The 15881-nt window shown below is 44.2% G+C and overlaps 1 protein-coding gene across 2 annotated transcripts in view; it reads right to left on the reverse strand.

Moving 5' to 3' along the window:
• Positions 1–15881, reverse strand: part of LOC144755665 (receptor-interacting serine/threonine-protein kinase 3-like) — a 267630-nt gene that overhangs the window by 195132 nt on the left and 56617 nt on the right. The gene's annotated exons all lie outside the window — the stretch shown is intronic.

The following is a 15881-nucleotide window of genomic DNA, read 5'->3' on the forward strand; positions in this document are numbered from 1 at the left end:
GACAATAATAAAGCATCAGTGTTCCACGAATTCACGGCGGCAGTGCAGGCTAAGCGTGCCTCTGTCCTGGAAGTAGAAAAGGTCCTCAGAGGGGAAGACTAGAAAAACTCTTTCATGTTTCCTGCCAAACTCAGAATCATACTTGATGGGACTACTCACTTCTGAGAAGATCCAGGCATGGCAAGACACAGGTTGGAGGCCAATAGGGTTGGGTCCACTCTGCTGGAGACCCGACCCAGGACAGGATTGCCTAGAAACAGGTCCCGGAAACACTCACGAGTGGCCCTGGGTGGCGGATCGCTTAAGAAGCCGTCCCCTTCACAGACAAACGGGAGCGGGTGGCCGCACTCCAGTCAGAGGCTGAGTTTACAGCAATGTGGGAGTCTGACTGAGACTGGCACCCCCCGCTTCGGACCAACGGTCAGTGGTTTCAGAGTCTGAAACTTCGCTGGTGGATGGTGCTGCTCTAACTTTGGTAATTCTGCAGTCAGTGGATGATCTGATCTTAAGTGCTGGATTACTGGCAAAAAGCCTGACAGATGGTGTTTTTCCACTGCTGGGCAGGAGTTTGTGGAAGTTGAAGGTTAGGGAAAACTGTCTATGTGTGGTTCTGCTGTTTATTTTGAGACCTTGGATCAAAGCTGTCATGGATGTGGGTGTGAGCTTGGCTAAGTGCCCAGACAGTAATAAAATGTGGGGCCAGCGCAAAACTAGCTTGGCCAGCACATCATGGCCTACCCCTCCTGGATTGGCTCCTGCCAGGAGACTAGAAGTAAATAAAGAATTGTTTGCCTATGCCTCCAAATTTTAATTACACACTGATTCGGGTGAGGATAAACAACAATTTATTAGTTTACCCAGACAATGATTTATGTCTTTTAATTATCACTTAGTTCACACAAAGTTGTGTTCATTTTACAAAAACAGACCTAAGATCACTATCAACCTCATGTCTAGCCATATACAATTTGAAAAAACAATTCGTGCATATATACAGTGAAAAAGAACAACAATTAACGTTTTTACAGATCAAATTTTGACCGTGAGTGCATATTCAAAACATGGACAAATTAGTCATACAAAATGTGAGTGAAATGAAGCTATTCACAATACAAAAATCACAAACAAAGGGAGAAAGGAAGGAAAATTCTTTTCATTTTTTGAACAAAATCAACTCCCAAAAACCTGAACCAGGTTAAATCATTTTTGTTCAGGAAAATTGCCCAATTTGGCATCAATAGCGTTGACCTGAATGTCAAGAACGAATGCCGACGCGTTTCGAATCCTGTTTGGTGACTCACAGGACTCTCATCAGGGCGGTACAATTCTAGTCCATGGGAACTTGTGTTGTTTATGCCCAAAGTAGCTCCTACATTGATGAAGTAACGTCTATGCCGTGGGGTTTGGACTCCGCGGGGCGGGGAATTCTTAGTCGGTGTGGGTTGATCTCCTGTATTTCTTATTTTTATTTTTCAAATCGTGAATACGTGTGGAGCACCGCGCTTGTAAAGCTCACTGCAAAACGGCACACTCACAACCTGAGTGTGCCGTTTTGCAGTGAGCTTTACAAGCGCGGTGCGAATTCCCCGCCCCGCGGAGTCACCCAGAAAAATGTAAACGAGCCAACTATCTGAGTGTTTTCCAGACACCGGCACACTGGCCGATGGGTCAGAATCATTGAAGTCCAAACCCCACGGCATAGACGTTACTTCATCAATGTAGGAGCTACTTTGGGCATAAACAACACAAGTTCCCATGGACTAGAATTGTACCGCCATGATGAGAGTCCTGTGAGTCACCAAACAAGATTCGAAACGCCTCGGCATTCGTTCTTGACATTCAGGTCAACGCTATTGATGCCAAATTGGGCAATTTTCCTGAACAAAAATGATTTAACCTGGTTCAGGTTTTTGGGAGTTGATTTTGTTCAAAAAATTCAAAAAATGAAAAGAATTTTCCTTCCTTTCTCCCTTTGTTTGTGATTTTTGTATTGTGAATAGCTTCATTTCACTCACATTTTGTATGACTAATTTGTCCATGTTTTGAATATGCACTCACGGTCAAAATTTGATCTGTAAAAACGTTAATTGTTGTTCTTTTTCACTGTATATATGCACGAATTGTTTTTTCAAATTGTATATGGCTAGACATGAGGTTGATAGTGATCTTAGGTCTGTTTTTGTAAAATGAACACAACTTTGTGTGAACTAAGTGATAATTAAAAGACATAAATCATTGTCTGGGTAAACTAATAAATTGTTGTTTATCCTCACCCGAATCAGTGTGTAATTAAAATTTGGAGGCATAGGCAAACAATTCTTTATTTACAATATTGTGGCCCTGCCTACCCTCCATCCCACTGGGCCCAGCCACCCTTTGTTTTTTCTGAAGGAGACTAGAAGTGGCATTCTACTGACAATGTTTTCACTTTACATGTTTGTGTGGCCAGCCGTTGCTGGGCTGCTCTTGGGCAGGGAATTCACAGTTCTGTTTTGTCTCAAGATTGCATACTCTGTTGATAAGGGAGGGTTGGTCACAGGGGGGTGACAGGAGGGTCTATATGGACACACACTGCTTGATCGGATGAAAGACCAGCGTTGTATGCCAACGTTCTGGTCCTGTAATTTCCGAGGGATGGGCACAGCCTCTAAATGCCATAATATTCACAGCTATTTGCGGAGTTGGGGGGTGCAGGTGGCTATGTTGCAGGAGACTCATCTTGCTGGGGGAGAAATTGAGCGCTTACAACATAGATGGTGAGGCCAGTTGTATGCTACCTCCTATCTGCATATGCAAGAAGGGCCACTTATCTGGATTAGAGCAGGGCGCCCTTTGAGAGTATCCACTTCACCATCGACAAGGAGGGGTGCAATGTCCTACTTAAGCGTAGATTGATGGGCTGGGATATTACTGTAGGAAGTATTTATGCCCCAAATCAGGTACAAATGACCTTCTTTCGCTCACTTTAAGCTCCTTTAGCACCATTGGTGAAAGCTGACCTTTTGTTGCTTGGGGATTTTAATTGTTTAACAAATGCTCTGCTGGACCATTGTATCCCCGCCCTCCTCCCCCAAACTGCCCAGTACACCAGCTCACATGACAGCAGGAAGTATCAGGGACTGAGTGGATCAATGGGAGCTGTCAGAACCATGGAGGACCCAGCATGTGGTAACACAAGATTATTCCTATTATTCACACATTTACTAACTTCACATTAAGTTAGACTAGTTTGTTTAATCAAACAGACCCAACCAATATGTTACATACACTGAGTACCTGGGGTGTACCCTTTCAGACCACAGGTTGAGGAGCGCCCGGCGATTCCTATGTGGAGACTAAACCCAATGTCCCTGAAGGTTGCTGGCTTTCAAGACTCCTTCTGGCAGGCTATAACTGGGTACTTCAAACGTAACCAGGGTTCAGCATCCTCTGGCCTATTCGAGTGGGAAGCCTTTAAGGTGGTAGTTCGTGGTCACTGTTTAAGTCATTCAGGTCGGACTTCGAAGGAAGCTGACTGGGGAACTTCAGACACTGGATGACAGGTTGCATGAGATAGTTAATGCTCTGGAAACAGATGAGACAGCAGTATCTAGACTCCAGGAGGCTCGGAAATGGTGTAATACCATCTTAGAGCGACTGAAATGTCCTGATTATAAGAACTGTACTGCTAAGGTACACGATTAACAGGGACGGCTGGGTAGACTCCTAGCTTGGCTCATTAAGCCGGAGTCCCAAGGAGCCCATATCACACAACTCCTAACAGAGGACAGCTTGTCACTCTATTCTCCCAGGGCCATCAACACCTCATTTCAAGAATATTATGAACAATTGTATAGGCCTCCTGAGGCTCTTTTATCGGGGCTGCAGGCTGCTTTCCTGCAACCATTGCCACTGAAAGAACTTACTTGCAAGGCCCGGTGACAACCCAGGGGATTCGGCTCACCATCAGGATAATGGCTATGGGGAATACCCCAGGATGGGATGGCCTGTTTGAGGACTCCTACTCCACTTTTGCAGGGACTTTGGCTCCAAAGTTGGAGTCACTATACGCTGACTGTTTACAACAGGGAGCACAGACTGAATTCACATGGGACGCTGTTGGGATCCCACTTCCCAAGACTAATGTTCAGGGCATCATTAACATGGAGTTTCGTCCTCTGTCCATGCTCAAAATGGATTTCAAAATTCTTAGCCAGCACTGGCCCTCCAGCTACTTCCCCATATGTCTGATTTGACATATCCCAACTCGCAGTACTTCCCTCAATCTTCTGTGGTTATACCACATCCTCCATCATCCACAAGTGCAGTCTCAACCGAGGGCCAGGCTTATGTCTGTGGACCTTGAAAAGGCCTTCAATTCGGTGTGGTGGGATTTCTTGTTTGAGGCTATGTGTCGGATGGAACTGGGGGAGCGTTGGATTAATTGGCTTGAGTTGCTTTACTCTGCGCAGATCTGAACGGGCACAACCATCTCCCCGCAATACAACGTCTGTAGAGGCACCAGGTAGGGATGGGATGCCCACTATGCCCCTTCCCTTCGCATTGGCCATCGCACCCTTTCAATGGGAGGGGTTTGGCTCTGGCGTAGTGGTGGCCAAGAACATATTTCTCTATATGCAGACGGCCTCCTGCTTTACTTGTCTGATAACCCTACAGGTGCTGCGACCATGCTACACCTTCTGGGGGAATTTGAGATGCTTTCTGGCCTGCTGATCAATAAAACCAAGACTTCTTTGTTCCCCGTATCACCGGGCATCCAGATTTGACTTTGAGCCCCCACAACGCTCAACTACCTGGGAATTCAAGTGTTCCACTCACTAGAAGATCTATGAGAAAGCAACTTGGGGTGGGCGCCTAGATCAGCCAATACTTGCGTTCCCTTTTGGAGATCTCATAAACTGCCAATTATATCCAGGATTTCGGTGTCCAAAATGGTCATGCTCCCAAGATTATTATTCTTTTTTATTAATCTGCCAGTTGGGAGTGCTTGCTTCTTGGTTCCGGCAATTAGACACCCTGCTATGGGATAGGGGCCGTCACAGAGTTCTTCAGCTCCCACCTAATGAGGGGGGCCTGGGTGCTCAAGACTGAGATGTGTTTTTAGATGAACAACTCCAGTGGAATTACGCCCAATAGAACAAGCTAACCATCAGAGTGCACTGTTGGCAAAGCTGCTCTGCCCAGCAATGACAATTCCCAGACCAGGTGTGCTGTTAGCGGTGGCCTTGAAATGTTTCAGGTGGTGTGTGCTGAGGATGCCCCTTTATACCCCTGTCCTACCGTTCATGGGTCTCGCACATGGTGACCCTCTCTTATTTTTCACTGCTGTGCTGTTGTCGGCCTGGATGGATGCCAGCCTGGTGACAGTGTATTGACTTATCAACTGGGAGCCTTGCTTCCACTATAAGATATGGTGGCCCAATACGACCTGCCTCCTGGTCAATTTCTAACTTATGGGGCCTTGACATGGACCTTTAGAGACTTGTGGGCCAGAGGGCATGATGAACTGATGACCCATGTGATACTGTAGTTACTGGTGACCATGGGCATGGCGAGCCACTTGGTGAGGTGATTTCTATAAATGACTGTCCAAAATGGTCCTGAAACACCGGCTGACACTTCAGCATAGATGGGAAGCAATACTAGGGGGATACTTTACAGATCCAACATGGTGCAGAGTTTGGGAATATCCTAAAAAGGTCTCCAGGAACATGAGATTGAGATACACAATTTAATTATGTTCATGTGACTTACCGGACACCCCACAGAATCCAGGTCATCTATGGTGGTGAATCACATGGTTGTCAAAGATGGATGCTTTTGGATACAGATTTCTGCCACATGACCTGCAGCTGTCCCCAGTTACATCCATACTGAGATACAGTGATTTGTATACTGAATGCCATCCTGTGCCGGACTCTCATTTGCACTTTGGAGGTCTGTCTATTGTGAATATTTGAAAGACCTAGGATGTGGAAGATGGGCTCTAGATTCTTAGATTTGACCCTGCTGCTTGCTAATAGAAGGATAGCAATGGAAGTCCACGATGGCGCTAGTGCCAGATACATGGGTGACGGAGGTCACAATGTGGACCAAGGCCGAAGAGAGGGTCCCGATTCGAGAAGATGCTAGAGAGGTGCGGCGACGACCAATTATGGGGTCGTGGACAGAGGTGGAGGAGGCCTGGGAGCACCCAGAGGGTGATGCAAGCGGGAGCCCCGACAGACAAGCTGGGACAGCCAAAAGTGATAGGGAAGGGCACTAGGTATGCCTGTTGGCTGTGATCTGGGTGTCCACAGTTGCCTACTTTTGCGGTAGCCCTATTGGTGTACCCCCCACTCCACTCTCCCTCTCTCCGGAATTCCGATAAATTGTTCCTGTCACCGGGATCTCCATTGGAACCTGTGAGGCTGTCCTACCTCTCCCTCGCGGTTGTGATGTATTAGTTTCCTCTTTAATGACTGGCTTGTGTGATTCCCAAGACAGTTTGGTTACCCTGTTTATTTATGTTTTACATATTGGCTTCTGCGACTCTCCATCCCCATGAGTTTTAGGATGCATGATAAGATAGACTGGAATGAACGGGTACACCTTTGCGGCCTCACAGATTTTGAGTTCTGGGTCACGATTTGGGTGGGACATTTCTTAAGGAGAATTGCCAGGCATGATTCTGTTATTGCTTCTGTACTAGACTACTTGGCTGTCTCCCACTCCTGTTACAAGGCAGCTTTGGCTGTTTGAGCTTATTTGACCACTGTTTGTACATTTGTTGGGTTTCCTGGATGTGCCCTACTCTTCATGTTGTTGTTCAAGTTCTGACTTTTTTTAAACACATTTTTATTGCCTTTTAGATGTCATGTAACATGCTCCTTGGAGTGTTGAGGTACAGTAGACAGGATCACACAAGAAGATATATCTGAAACACTAAGTTTGTTGGTTGCTCAAGTTCTGACATGCCATGACTCAAATGTATTGTTTATCATAAAATGCCAATACATTTTTTTTTACAGTAGACTGATTGTGTAGGTACTAGTGTAGATTCATTAACAGAAACATCAATGTGTAGGTAAAACCGACGACAGAGTAAGTGAGCTCTAGAAAGAGTATGGAAAGGGGAAGATAGGCCTGAGTGCCAAGACTCTGACAGAAATCTGCAGTAGGAGAAATGTAAACTGCAGAAGGGACTCCTGTACGCGCTATATATCACCAGTATGTAAAAACTTGCAAGTATTTGAAACAGATGATGGTACTGAATGTGAAGAACTGCAAACGGTGTTCGAAGTGGAAATCAGGAGTTTTTATTGGTAGTATCAAGTGAAGTTAAAGACCGATTGGTGGATAAATGCAGTTGCCTTCAACAGCGCACTGCAAATGATGCCGCTTTAGCAGCAACAAAGGACAGATTGTGGAATGATGTGATGGAAATGTGTCTGGTCAAAACCAACTTGACAAAGATCTCCAATTGTAAGTAAACCAATGGAGAGTAACAAAGTTGTTTAATCATAACACTTTTGATGATGAGGAAATTACTTTGGAAAGAAAGAATTTTGTTTCTCCAATTCTTTTACTCCTGGGGATCTCAAAGTGTATAACTGTATAGAAAAGATATTAAGTCTATCTACACAGGGAAATGTTTTTCTAAAGCATGGGTACTTGCAATTTTTTTCTGAGGGGTCAAAACTTTCGTCTGTTGTGTGTCCGAGGGCCACATAGATGCCCGCAGGGTGGAAGTTGGGTGGGGAAGTATTGCACAATATGAAATCAGAAAACTCAGGATCAATCCTGGCTTTCCCACCTGATCAAATTGTGTGATTCTAGGCAATTGTTTCATTCAATTTTTCCTCCATTTTCTTCATTATCATATATAAGAGGCCCTTGAAATGCATTACTTCAGTATGAGGGCTTTAAAAAGCCTTCTCCTGTGCTTGATTTAATACATTTTAATGTTGTTCATGTATAATAGCAACCCAGGACACCAAAGGGTGCATTTAACAATAGACTTGTCTTTAGTTTACTACAGGCATTGTTATCAGGGTGGGGTAGTGGGGGACATGAATGTTTCTTAATTTATCTTTGAAAACTGTAACTTTAAAAAATACTTCTCAATTCACTGATATAATCTGATGCACTAAGGTGAAACGGTTCTCCATATCAATAAAGTATTCTTTTTGAATTTTGAAGATTTCTTGTCATATTTTTACAGCGTGCTGCACGATGCCTTTCAAAATGAATGTGTTTCTAAAGTTAAGCGGAGCAGGACACCATAGTAGCTTTCTTTAACTTCAATTATTCACCATCTTTATGTATTCTAATAGAAAGATTTAATTTATTTGAAGAGGAAGACTGAATGAACCGATGAGCAAATGTCATCACTGAAAAAACTAGCTATTAAACTTTGGTTCCCCATATTACAAAGTTTTTTGGGGACCGAATTATAATGCATGCAAATAACGGGCCTGCACAGGAGAAGTTATAGGCTTATGAGGATTCACAACATAGTGAGGTAATGGCTGTTGTACACAAGGCGGAGATTTCAAACAAATAAGCAAAAGGTGCAATAGAAAATTCTTCCACAGTGTTAAGGGCTGTTGTTGGGAGAGCAAAATCCAATAATAGCCATATAGCTAAGATTCAACTCCTCCCTGATAACCATGGATGCGCAAGGGATAACTGGGTAAAGAATAAGAAATACAGTTCATATATATTAGAAAGGGAAAAACGTTACAGGTGTAGAAGTCAATGTCACTTCGCATGTAGTAAGAGTTGTCCAGCGATTAATCGAAAATGATCCACATTTGGCATGAAGGGGCATTCAGCAAAGGTATGCAGGAAAAGTACCACAGGGGTAGATGGAGCAAGGGATGTAGAGGATTATCTTCTGGAAGTGTCTGAGGTTCGTAGAGGGTGGGTTTGATTACACTCCTGACGCTCATGGGTTATCGTTATCTAAGTTTGCCATTCAGGTTTGACTTCGGCTGCTATAGAATTTCAACAGTTAATGTAAAGGATTTGACAGCGCTGTGTTTTTACAAGATGACTTTTTTATGACGCAAGCTAACAGCAAACAGTATAATGGATGCTTGTAGAAGTAGTTAAATACTTTTAACGTATATGCTCTGAAATCAGAGTTTGTAATTGTACATTTACTGTCCACAGTCTAAAGTTAGTAGAGAAGGGATCAAGCCCAAGAAAGAGTTAGTAAAATCAATCAGAGATGTCCCAGCTCATCCCAGTAAAGATGAATTAAGGTTCTTAGATGAATTCTATACAAAAGCTGCGTGCAACTTTTTGAAAAAAATCTTTTATGTTTAGACAAATATTCAAAAACAGAATGCAGGTTTCTGTGGTCTAAAAGCTGCCAACAAGACTTTATACATATTAAATCTGACGTTTGTACTGCTAACTGGAGCATTTAGGTAAAACACGTGTTTTATCCAAATGCTCTTTGCATTTTGACTATGGATGCAAGTTCCAGAGAAATTGGGGCAGTCCTATCACAGAAGGATCGGGATACCAAGGAATTTACTGTAGCTTATGTTTCAAGAGCACTGTAACCGAGAGAAGAGGGTTACCCTGTGGTAAAGAAAGATACTCTGGCTGCTGTATGTGGTCTCAAGCACTTCAGGCAATCTATATGGGCTTAGAGGTTGTATTTAAATGTGCTCATAAACCACTAACAAACTTCTTACCATAAAGGGTTTGACATCAGCCCCCATATTGCTCGGTTTTCAATGAGACTAATGGATTCCAATTCAAAACATAATATGTTCCTGAGGAGTACAGAGTAGCTCACTGTTTGCTGTCTTCCTCTACGTTCAGATTAAGTGCCAAAACGTAACTGGGAGGATTACCGAGAGGCATGCCTGGGTGGTGGGGGGGAGGTGATGGGGGGTAGTAATTATAGAGGCTATGACAAAAGAGTGGGAAGCTCTGAATGTTAAGAATTACAGCGATGAAAAGATGAGGGGTGGAAAATCGGCTAAAGATAAAAAATGGCAAATGGGTGTAAATAATTTTGGGAAGTGCCTGATGATCTTTCTGTAATAGATAATAAGTTGTTACATGGTGCAAGCGTGGCTCTACCGGTTAGGTTAAGTTAAAAAAAGTTCTTAACTTCTGTCACAAAGGACATCTAGGAATACCGGAACGTAAGAAGTGAGTCAGTTAATTTTACTGGTGGCCCAATATAGATTTTGAGGTGAGAAATGTGGGACTCTTGCTAAGTCGCACATGACTTTGTACAGGACATAAAGGTAGTTTTAAAGTCCTAACATGACTTGGGAGACGATGGGGATTGATATGATGGATCATATGGTGCAGTAGAATGGTAGATGTACATTTATTCTAGTGGCTATCAATTTTTCAAAATGGCCAGAATTAGATTTTTTTTAACGTGTTGAAGCAGCTAGTACTATTAACTATTATTTTCAAAATGGCCAGAATTTTTTTTTTTTTGCAGAGTTTTATATAGCGCGAACTGGAACCGAACCGAATCAGTTATCAGAGCGCTTTACATAGCACCAGTTACGTTACATGAGGACACACTTTCATTTTAGGCACGGGGAGATTAAGTGATTTGCCCAGAATCACAGGGGGTTTTTGGCGTCGTTACGAGACTCGAACCCAGATCCCCAGGTCCGAGGTCGAGCGCCTTAGCCGTTAGGCCAACCCCTCTCCCCTAATTAGAATTAGATTCTGTTATGTGTTTCTTGGATGAGGTCTTTCAGAGAAAAGGAGTACCTTAGAGATTGTTTATAGACACAGCTCAGTAAATGGCCCAAAAAGTTTTAAGACAGACTGGGGTGGAACTTACGTTCACATTTATCATCATGAAGGAAATCGTGAGCTTGAGAGGTTAGATTGTGTTATTGAAGGTGCAATGCATATGACTAAGAGTAGGGGGGAGGCTGGGAAATTGTTTGTATATACCAAATGACCTGCATAGTCACAGATTACAATCTATTTACTATCATACAGGGAAGAGCGCCTTTTACCAAAGACAATCAGAATTGGATGCCCAAATCCAGAGATGTGGAATAGCCCATTGATGTGAGGAATATCATCAAGAACGCCCAATGAATGTACAAGAACTTTTATAAAAGGCTGGAAGCAATGTAAAATTGGAAAAATATACTACAACATTCAGGAAATACAGCTGGCTTTCCCGCACTGATTTCAGGTTCATCACATGATACAGGATTAACTTTATAAAATCAAAGATTGCATACCTTACAGTGACTTTCCTCAGATATGAGGGATCCAATGAGGGCAAGGGTTTAGCAGAAACGTGCTACCTTACAGCCTCTTTTGTACCACTTTGTTCGCCATAAATTGGCAGGGTATGCTCAGACGTGAGTCCCTTGCTCACTTTGCCACTGGATTCAAGCAAGCCGGGCTGAAGACGGCTGAAAGGCCAGAAACCGGTCCTCGGAAGCTTGTTTCCGGTCCAGGGAAGGCATGGCTTGGCAGTTCGGGTTGGACTGTTCCCATGAGGCACAGGGTCAGACTGATTTGCATATGGCCATGTCTGAACTGGGGTGGCAGAGTGGGATAAAGAACGGTGATGGATTAAACCCAGATCTGTTGACTGGGTGTGAGTGTTTGATTGGTTCAGATGTTCCGTCCAGCACCACCCCCTTTTGTAACACTTTGTTCGCCATAAGTTGGCAGGGTATGCTCAGACGTGAGTCCCTTGTCACTTTGCCACTGGATTCAAGCAAGCCGGGCTGAAGACGGCTGAAATGCCAGAAACCGGTCCTCGGAAGCTTGTTTCCGGTCCAGGGAAGGCATGGCTTGGCAGTTCAGGCTGGACTGTTCCCATGAGGCACAGGATCAGACTGATTTGCATATGGCCATGTCTGAACTGGGGTGGCAGAGTGGGCTAAAGAACGGTGATGGATTAAACCCAGATCTGTTGACTGGGTGTGAGTGTTTGATTGGTTCAGATGTTCCGTCCATCACCACCCCCTTTTGTACCACTTTGTTCGCCATAAGTTGGCAGGGTATGCTCAGACGTGAGTCCCTTGCTTACTTTGCCACTGGATTCAAGCAAGCCGGGCTGAAGACGGCTGAAATGCCAGAAACCGGTCCTCGGAAGCTCGTTTCCGGTCCAGGGAAGGCATGGCTTGGCAGTTCGGGCTGGACTGTTCCCATGAGGCACAGGGTCAGACTGATTTGCATATGGCCATGTCTGAACTGGGGTGGCAGAGAGGGCTAAGAACTGTGATGGATTAAACCCAGATCTATTGACTGGGTGTGAGTGTTTGATTGGTTCAGATGTTCCGTCCATCACCACCCCCTTTTGTACCACCTTACAGCCTCTAGACACACATAAATAGCTGTAATCCCCACTTTTGGATGCACCTACTTGCCTCACAATGCTGAGTAAATAAATTCCTTGTATGACTCGATTTCTTTCACGTTTCCAGCACAACAATGGACAGACAGACTGATATCTTGTGTGCTCTGCAAGCAGACATGGTAGAGACAAAATATTTACAAACTAGAGACAGTAAGACCAACCTAGTTCTCAGTCATATCAAGCTACTCTTGTTATACTTGTGTGACCTACAATGAGGGAAAGATAGTTCCTATAGCATACACGTCTCACTTGTATTTTCCAGGTGAAGCACATTTTGCTTCCATTAAAAAAATTCTTACAACTGTACAAAGAGCTATTTTCAAGGCGTGCCCTTCGGCACAAGGAAAACTCATGATTGTGGTTTCTTCTAATGCTCGCCCCCTTCACATGAGGTGGGTGCAGTAGGCCTTTTCTTTAAGTGCAGTGGATGGTCCAATTTTTCGTAAACATGCTTTTCTACAATACGAACAGATTGTTACTCGAACGCCAAAAGCCATACACATTGAATCTTATCAGAAGGTGTTCTTGACGGATTGCTCTGCTTAACCAGTTGCAGGAACAAAATATAAGTTACTCAGCAGCCTGCGCGGCAGTGCAAGGTGAAGTGTAAGAAGGTGAATTCTGTCCGAAGTGCACCCACACTAAGATTTTAGGCAATAGCACTGCACAACATGCAGAACTTCATGCCCTGTTGCTTGTAGAACAGAAGGCAAATCTATCAGTTCCCACACTCACTTTGTCTGATTCATCCTTTTGTGAGCAAGGATACAATGTTGGCTTGCAACATTGGAGCTTGAATTAATTCAAGGATTCAAATGGAAAACTTTTCAACAAAAAACAGATTTCAGGAAAAGTAGCTGTCTTACTAGGTAAGCTTGGCCCATGTGAGGCTCAATTTGAGCCATCAGCATGATGGACTTCATGGCAAAGGGAAATGTGCAGCTGACTTTGCTGCCAAAGCTGCAATTCAGACTGTCGGAGTAGCAGCCTTAACCAGATCTAAGAAGATCGACACAGGCTTTCCTCCTAGATAGCCCTACACCCTTAATTCAGACCACACTCCTGTAATCACTGTACCAGGAGTGGGAGAGGGTATTATTCCTAATAAGCTATCCAGATTAGATGTATTCAGAGAAATACATGAGGGGTCGGTATCTGTCCATGCTGGGGTTAATGCTATGCTACATCAATGCCAAATGTGGCCTTGTTTAAAGAAAAAAAACTGGAGACTATTTTAGAAAATGTGACATTTTCAACAGAGCAAACCATCTACTGTTAAGAGACCCCTGCCAGCTTCTCTCACAATCTCCAACATCCCATTCAGGGGGATTTGTTTGTACTATATTGGCGCAATAAATTCTGTTGACCAATGTAAGTCTATATATTGATAGCTATTGATTCATATTCTTGATTGTATGGATGCAGCCAGAGAGAAATGCAAGTGCTTCATTAGTCATAATGGATTTGCAGTGTCTGGTAGCGATGACAGCAGTTAATTCATTTCACTCAGATAATGGTCTTGTGTTCAATGGCTGACATGGATACTATGTTTGCTCTGGGAATTTGTCTGTGATATTGCAAACCTGCTTAGAGCGGAGTCCATCGGGTTACTTGAGTGTACTAACGGCATGATTAAACTAGCTTTGATTGAATCGCTCTTTGGTAATTGGTATTCTAAATGTACAAAATGTTTATTTCCTAATTTACAATTACATTTGGGTTGCAAATCGACCTGACTAATGAATATTAATGAGGTAGGTTGCAATTTAGCAGGCCACCATATCTGTGTAATGGATAAGACTATATTAATGGTGCCACAAGAGGAAGTTCTAGGACCCAGGGGAACAAATCAATTACTTAGTTAGCAAGATAACTGAAAACACTGAATGAGAGGACATATGTTTTGGAGACTGTCACCCTGACGTGGGACAAAGTCCTTAGAGATGTAAGAGAAAGCTGGGTGATTCAAACTTTCTACGAGTAAGTATATGGGGCCAATTCCTCGTAGTCCGAGCCACATATATAATAGTCACTGACCTTTAGTGTTACCAACAGAGTGCTGAATTTCAAGTCTATAGTAGAAGTGGCAGTTACCAGGGACATAAGTGTTCATAAAGCTAATAACGCTCCTGGCCCACTTGGCTTATCTGGGAACTTATACAGCTGGTTTACTTCCATCTTTGTATCAACGTTCCTTCAGTAGTTCTGGCACTACTACTTTCTTTGTGAGGGAAGAGGATATTACCTATATTCTGAATAACCCATGTCTGTAGGCTTGATACAGGCCTATAAGCCCTTCTCAATATCATGCCATGTGTCCTGGTGATCTAATTCCAGGGATAACCAATCAGGAATTATCAAGGAGAAAGAGACCCAAGACGATATGAGGAGGGTGATCCCTATTGCAGAGAAAGCAGAGGAAAGTGTTTGTAATCCTTGTGTCTCTCAATGCCAAGACGCCACCGATATAGTTGAATGGGTCTTCCTGGAGAAAGCAGTTAAGAGGGTGGACTTTCGCCAGTCTTTTACATTATTAATGGCCAATTAACGGGGAGGCCTGAGCTACCTTTCAGCTAAGTAAGCCAATCTGTACAGAATTCATGGAGAATCATATCTGGACAGATCAGGGCATAAGGAACTTTGATTTGGAGGCAAGAAAAATAAATGAATGTTCTTCCCAGATGATGATTTACTCACCTTGAGTATCCTAGAAACCTCACATGCTGCCATCTAATTACATCTGAACCAGTTTGAGTAAGTAGCTTAATCAATGTGAGGAAAAAATGTGACCATTTGCTTAGCTAGGTCATTGCCTTGAAGCTCTAGAGCCCCATCCTCTTAAGATGGACTGGGACGGTCTGTCTGACGGTAAAGGTCACTGTAACGGAGTGAGGCGGAATGTATCCGAGGAGTGGTGGGCTCCCGGAAATGACCCTGTTGTGCCTCCCTCCTTACAGAGGGACCCCTGGGAGACCGGACTGGACGACCTGGATGAGGAACACGGCGCCTTTAAGTGGGCGTTCTCGGAGGAGGAGGAGACCACTCCTCCTGTGTACGTCAGTGAGCTCGGACTGGTTAAATCACAGGAAGTAATGTACGAGGGGTGTGACATCACCCCGGAGGAGGAGAAGGCGAGGAGCGGCGACGGAGAGCGGTTTGGAAGGAGAGAAGAAGGCGATTGCGGAGGACAACGAAGAAACCCCGAGGAACATCCCGGAGGAGGAGAAGACGAGACCAAAGGTGTGCCAGGAGGCCAACGACCCCGTGAGCCGCCGTGCCACTCTCCCAGGGGAGGAGCGTGGCTGACCCAGGTACGGCAGCGTATGGCGGTGTGGGCGGGAAGAAAGCTTGTGTAAATAGAGTAAATAACCCCGTGTTCGTTTGTCCCGCGTCTTCCCCTTCCTACTGTTTCCTTTACCCCGCGTTTAACCCTCACCTCCTGTAGCCTCCCCACGTCACCGACAGTAGTTGAGCTGCACGTTGAACACTGGTGACCCCCTCCCTACCTCACTACACACGG

Source organism: Lissotriton helveticus, chromosome 5_1 (assembly GCF_964261635.1).
Source record: "Lissotriton helveticus chromosome 5_1, aLisHel1.1, whole genome shotgun sequence".
Taxonomy (NCBI): Eukaryota; Metazoa; Chordata; class Amphibia; order Caudata; family Salamandridae; genus Lissotriton; species Lissotriton helveticus.